Here is a 7,017-nt window from a genome sequence, read left to right as displayed (position 1 = left end):
CTTTACCTTTACTAGTTTTATAGAAGAGGGAATTGTATCCTTTATATGAGCTTCCTGGCCTCAGGAGGGAAGGAGAACCAGCTGTTGATATCAGTTAAAGACTTTGTGGGAGGCAAGGGAAAAGGACACCCCAAAAAGACCACTGTCTAGCTCTAAAAGGAAAGAATTGGAAAATCAAAGCTGCCAGACAGGAGAAGGGCTGCAGACTTCAGGACTGAGTTGCAAGGAATGAAGGTCTGTGAACCAAGACTTGTGCAAAAGCTGGCTGCCAGAACTGTGAGGATGCCCACAAAAGCTGTTCACCAAGAGGGACTTAGAGGGAGCTGGGAGATGAGCCCCCTTTTCAAATGGGAAAACCAGACAATTTGGCAGGGTAAAAAGAGGATATGGGGTGGCTAATGTGAAGCATTCTTTTGTGTCTTGAAATATATCATATTTAAATTTATTAGTCTATTGATGTTTTTGCTTGCCCCTTGGGACTCTAACTCTCTCAGTCTATCACTTCCTAGGCCCCTCATTCTGCTGCTACATGCCAAGGTCTATATCGAGAAGCCACTTACCTGTGTACCACTCAATCTCATTGTCAAGCTACTTTCACTGATGCACTGCCCATTTTCCCTATCCAAGGAGTCTACATTTAGAATAAAGATTCTGGTCCCAACTGGGGGGGAAAGTAATGTACTTCTCCCCATGGTGGCTAAAACCAATAAGGCATGGGTAACGTTTGGCACACAAAATGCATTGAGGCCTTGGAAAACTTTTTTTGTGGCTTCCAAAAACATGAGAGTTGTCCAAAAAAAGTAATACTATCTACCTCTGGTCAAAGTACCCCTGCCTATCTCTGCAGTAACTAACAAACTCTGAGACTTGTTGTTCTCGAGAGGGAAGGTGGTATAGAGCGACATGTGTCTTTCAGATTCAAAGTCCTCAAGTTCACTACTATATCTCTCACATTGAGAGCAATCTCATCAACGAAAGGTTAGACCCTGAACTGGAGTCCTCTATGTGGTATAGTGGGATGTTTATAAGGGCCCTTCCCTTGCATTCAAAAGATGTGAAAGATAGGTGGTGTGACTGAGAATTCACAGTCTCAGAACATCTTTCAAAATATGGAGGAGATTATGTGAAGTTTTGTGTGCTATAAATGAAGGCTTGTGCCCGTCATCCAATCATCAAAATATTATATGTTTAGGCTTGCTACAGTAGATAGCGTAAGATTAACAAGATGAGAGATATAGGGGCAGTACAGACTGCCCTGAAATGGCAGGCTACTGCCACCCTCCCTCCAATCCATCTGCCTTGGTCCAGACCTCAGAGGGAGAGAAGATCTGCCTGATCCCCTTCCCCACCACCATTCCCTTCTCCTTTTGTGTCGTGTCTTTTTAGATTGTAAGCCTGAGGGCAGGGAACCATCTAATTAAAAATAATAGTTGTAAGCCGCTCTGATAGCCTTTAGAGCTGAAGGGCGGGGTATAAGTACTCTAATAAATAAATAAATAAATAAACTGCAGAAGGACGCCGCAGCCGCCAAACCATGCAGTGTCCCTCCTCAGTAAAAAGTCCCCGGTTCTTCTGCATTCTTTTTTGTGGCATGTTGCATACGTTACATACGTCATGAGTGCACCATTGGCACATTCATGATGTACACAACATGCTCAACTCTCTCAAAATGTCCTCCTTGACAATGGATAAGAATCAAATGATTATATACTGCACCAGTATTTTCCAATCTGCTATTGCTACGCAAAGAGCAGATCAAATAATACCAAGACAACAAGTCAAGTTATTCAAGAGTTACACATTTTGAGGAAAAAGTGCATGAAAAATGGAGTGCAAAGAAAGTTAACATTGTACAAATAAATAGGACTGGTGCAAATTCTCCATCTGATGAAAGTCTTACTTTAATTTGTACAAAGTTCCAGTTAACATTGTGCCTTATTAAGATGTCCATTAAAAGTCCAACATGTTAATCTGATAGGAAAACTGTTAGAAAGAAAGTACATTCTGTTAGATTTTCCCATTAACAATATTGACTTTTAGAGATTGGTGCTAATTACATTAATGGGAATATAAAACAAACTAACAAGGCTAGTGGTTAAAGACCAAGAAGTCATTGATTGCTCATGGTGCAAGTGAGACCAAGATATTTCTTTCCAAAACAGGATGGGATTGAGATCAAAACATTTGGCATGAAAATGGGTTGTGTGTGTGAGAGAGAGACACAAATGAAACACTAGAACTAGTGCTGCACAACTAGATTCCCCTCCTTTCCCTCTCTCTTTTTCTCATGGATAGGAGCAAAATTCATAAGAGCTGGTGTAATTTCAGGGAATTTGGATACTGTAATCAGAAACTGAGCTGATCACACCCTTCATCTTCTTTTCTACTAAAGATGGTGTGTGCCTGTGTAAGGAAGAGCTGGCATCTCCAGGGAAAAGACTAATGACAGCCAAGCAATAGAGCATCTAACTGTCATTGCTTCATATCCCACTTGGAGACCTGGATTCTCTAGACCTTTGGACCAAGCCTAGTTGAAGACATTTAGCTGCCAGAGGCAAAGAAGAAAATGGCACTCCTTCCCATTCCATCATCATCATCATCATCATCATCATCATCATCATCATCATCATCATTTCCTTACCCACTCAAGCCAGGTTACAACATAGATTAAAACACATAAAACCATTTAAACACAGGTTAAACACATAAACATAGCACATATTAAAATCATTCAAACATAAAATCAAAATTATACCAATTTTAAATCTATAGTAAGAAATGACTGGGTAGGCTTTTCAGAAGAAATAGGACTTTAATACCATTTTGAAGCATATATTTTGCTGTCGAATCTCTCTCACTAGGTCATTTCACAGTCTAGGGAGGCAAACAGAAAGGTCCTCTGGGTGATAGTTACCCAGGGTGACCAGATATCCTAACAGCAAAGAAGGACAAGGCACTGGGAAAATGTAAGACATTTAAGAAAAATGTAGGACATTGCCACATATAAAAGCTAAAAATATTTCTATAAAGATAAAATCATGCTTCTTAGTCATGTTCAAAAAGGAGGACATCTTGGAATTATCCCAGGACAGAAGGCTGAAATGTAGGACATGTCATGGAAAAGAAAGATGTCTAGTCACCCTGCAGTTGCCAGTCTAGACCTACCTAGTAAATGCCTCCCCCCTCAGAGGACCTGAGTGTAAGGGGCAGATTATACAGAATGCGCAAAAGCCAATGGGGCTGACAGTTGAATCACTCTGATGATAGAACAGCATCCTCCACAGCACCTGAAGGCATCAAACTAGCTGAGGGAAAAGGGAATATCACACTGCACCTATTCCTTGCCACATTATCTGTTGCCCTATTGCTAGGGCTGGCCATACCTTGGACAAAGGTGAAGTCTATTTTCTTGGGCAGGAAGGGATGAATGGACCACCCCAGTTGTAACCATTCAACAGTTCACTTCAAAGTGTGGCATTTAGTTTTCTAATTATGAACAGTATTTTAAACTTGCCATTCTGGGGAATAGAATAAGCAGTGTGTCCACAGCTGGATGAAAGGTCACCCGTTTGATAGCAGTTGAGGGTGTGAGATGGCATAAAATCAGATGGGAACAGTCAGAATGATCAACTAAGTAGTTTGTTTGGGTGAGAGGGAAGCAATTCTATGAATTGGCAGGTGAATAGTTTCAGTTTGATGTAACTGTATTGACATCTCTGCGTCAGAAATCCATTTGGATTAAACATGGGGGTAGAAATGGATTCAAGCAATTAATGAAACTCATAGTGGGGTAGCTACCTCCTCTCTGTGTTCTATAGGTCAACCTTTTCTAACCAGACACCCTCCAGATGGCTGTCTTAACTGATAGATGATGAGAGTTATAGTCCAACACCAGGTTTCCAAAGGCTACCAGAGGTAGAAAAAACACTATTTTGGACATACCATTATGGATTCATGATTAATTAATCATGGAAAGAATGAGCTTTGTTTGAATAACACTGCATCTGTATTTCTCTTCTATAAGGTCTATTCCATCAACCTAAAAGGAAAAGAAAGGGGGAGAAGAGAGATCTGGTCATGAGAATGACACTGCTCTCTTTGAGTTGAATATGTCAAACCTCATCTTGAAATGAACTCGTTCCTGAAAATGGTTGATGAGCTAAAAAGCAAAGCAAGAACAGAACAAAGGGAACAGAAGCTCACAGACAGAGAGGGGGTGGATGCATCTGCTAGTGCCTGAGGAAGCCTCCATTAAATGAATATTTAAAAATGGAACTTCATTAGCTGGATTTTGCATCCCTCTGCTTTCCAATTCCATGAAGTTTATTAGTTACACTCTTTTGCATTTTCTCCCACATTCTCTTGCTTTCTTTTCAGGTTCTCTGCCACCCGCGCCACGCTGCCTCCTACATGGCAGTTGAACAAATAGATAGCAGTTAAGATGATTTTACTAGGAAGCATTTATGGAAGAGCAGAGATGTTCTCAAAGCTTCTACGAGGTGCTTGCTATCCATTACAGAAGTTAGTCTCCATTGTATATGATGAACCCTTCACATCACCACAGAATGAGAAGGCAGATGCTCAAAATGCAAATCCAAGAGGCTATATACACAAATCAACACACAGAACTCAGGTGGGATGTTCAACAACATTCTGGAAAAGAAAGAAAAGGAAAAAACTTCATTGCACAATCAGTGGTGGTACTTTTTTCTGAACAGTTTCATTCCAGACATTTCACTAATCTCTTAGGGTGGACAGAAAGTAGGCCTCAAGCCTCATCGTATTGATTTAGGAAAGCATGCAAGGTCTAGCTCAGTGATAGCAAACTTTTTAGAAACCAAGTGCCCAAACTCAAAGGTGTTCCTGCACCAGGTGTTACCTGGTGCCAGGGGTGGGACATCAGGGGAGGAATGTCAGAGGGGCTGGACTTCTGCCTTCTGGGGGTGGGACAAAATGATGGAGGACAAAATGAAGCTGTATGGAGTGCATAATTAATCCCCTCTCCAGGTGGCCCCATAGGAACTCTTGGGCTCCTATCCCTCACCATGTCCTCTTTCCCTCAAGATCCCTCCATGGATGTGGTACTCAGGCCCTCAGGTGCCCACTATACTGGGTAACTGGATGTTTTCTTGTTCTATTCATATTGGTAATGTGCAAACAATTTTCCTCATTCTTCCTTTCATTTTGATAGAGGAGAGAGATACAGATGCAGATGCAGATACATGAGTCTGATAAGGCATTCTGTGAGAAAATGGTAAGCCATTATGAGAAACCAGTAAGAGGAACCAGTCTGGAAATGTCATACCAACAGAATAGAATAGGAAAATGTATGTGTGTCTTCTTGCCCTTTGTTATAGTTTTTCAAGATGTAGCTATCAACCTTGTTATTGTCAGCTTGACGAGAGAGGCAGAGAAAGGAATGCAGAGAGAAGGTAACAAGAACAAGCCTAACCGGGGGGGGGGGGGGGGGGGGGATAGATAACAGGCTCCAGAGTTTAGATGGTGCCTGATACAGCTTGGATGCTGAGCCCTTGATGTCTAAGTGGCTCAACAGGCCACCCCTTTTAAGCCTCCCCTTTCCTCACCAAATCAGGGCCACAGTAACTACATGTCGCGGCCCCATTCTGGGCTTTCCACAGCACAAAAAGAAGCTGCAAAAAGCGGCTCCTTTTTTGCGCCATGGAAAGGGCACCCTAGCCGCGGTGGTGGCAGCTCTTCTCTGCTTCTTCGACGCAGTGCATGTAAACACTGCACCCAAAATGGGACCTGATGCCACCCGCCATCTGGTCAGGCAGGCAGTGTGGGGGTGCAGTCGGGGCAGCCAGCGTCCGGTCACCATGCCCCTTCTCTGCCCCCATGCCAGCTCTTTATGTCAGTCTGTAGAGGGACTTATTGACACCATAAGCCCTAAAACACACCTCTCTGCCAAAGGTACCTCCCTCAATTTCTGAGTTGCTAGCCAATGTAGGATCATTAAGGGATGGTAGTATGTGACGTGTTTAGTATGCATGCTCATGAAATGTGATCTGGTAATGAGTGACACTATGGCTACGTAGAGATAAGATGCTGTGTGATTATCATAGGGAAAACTCTATATGTACAATTATCTGTTTCTTGCTTTGTCAGTCTTTTGGTTCATGAGACCACTGATACCTATTCACTGCAGGAAATAAAACTACAAATTCTCCTTCCCTCTGTGTGGACATTGGCTTAATTGCACCAGGGCAACAAACTTATATATTTATAGATATCCCGTCTTCTAACAACCAAGAATGCATTCCATTAATGGCAGATTTCCACCCAGCATATCTTGCCTACCATATGGCAATTATAGAAAACTATCCATTGCTATCAAATTCTGAACATCTTGCTTGAGCCATCAACAAGTCTCCAGTTAGAGATTTCCACCAGTTACCCCATCTAAGGAGATTACTGATAAAAGCTACCCTAAAAACACTAGTTAGCAATCAAGGAGTGCACCCTTGTGTTTGAAAGTGTTGCATCTCCTGTAAATACCTTAAGCAGACTGTTACTTTTAGAAACATGGTGACTGGCAGTAGCTATCAAAGACAATCTCAGAACCTGCTGTTAAGAATAGTGCACTGATTTTACTGGATTTTGGGGAGGAAGCTTTTCCAGGCACTAATTCTCTGCAGGACCTTGCAGACTGGAGCTTTTAAAAATGGATAATTCACCAGAGAGACTCCAAATGAGAATGAAGTAAAAGAATAATCTGTTTTTGCATCAAAAATATTTATTACTTTAAAAAAAGGAAAGAAAAAGATAGCAGTAACCAAAATAACAGTCTATACTCAAAACAAGCTTTTTCTCAAAGTAAAGGGGGATGGAAGTATGGAAGTTAAAACTCTATTCCTGACCAATCTAAGAGGGGCTAGCGAAACTTAAGGGACCATAGACTAAAACACACATTTCACTCTCCAATATGAAGAAGACAACTGTAGATTGAAGCAGCATAAGGCAGATCTCAGAGAGAGACTCACTAACTTGTGGACTGTC

Source organism: Sceloporus occidentalis, unplaced genomic scaffold (genome assembly GCF_023333645.1).
Source record: "Sceloporus occidentalis isolate IW3139 unplaced genomic scaffold, rSceOcc1.0.p SCAF_4, whole genome shotgun sequence".
Lineage (NCBI taxonomy): Eukaryota > Metazoa > Chordata > Lepidosauria > Squamata > Phrynosomatidae > Sceloporus > Sceloporus occidentalis.
Note: the sequence above shows the minus strand (reverse complement) of the source record.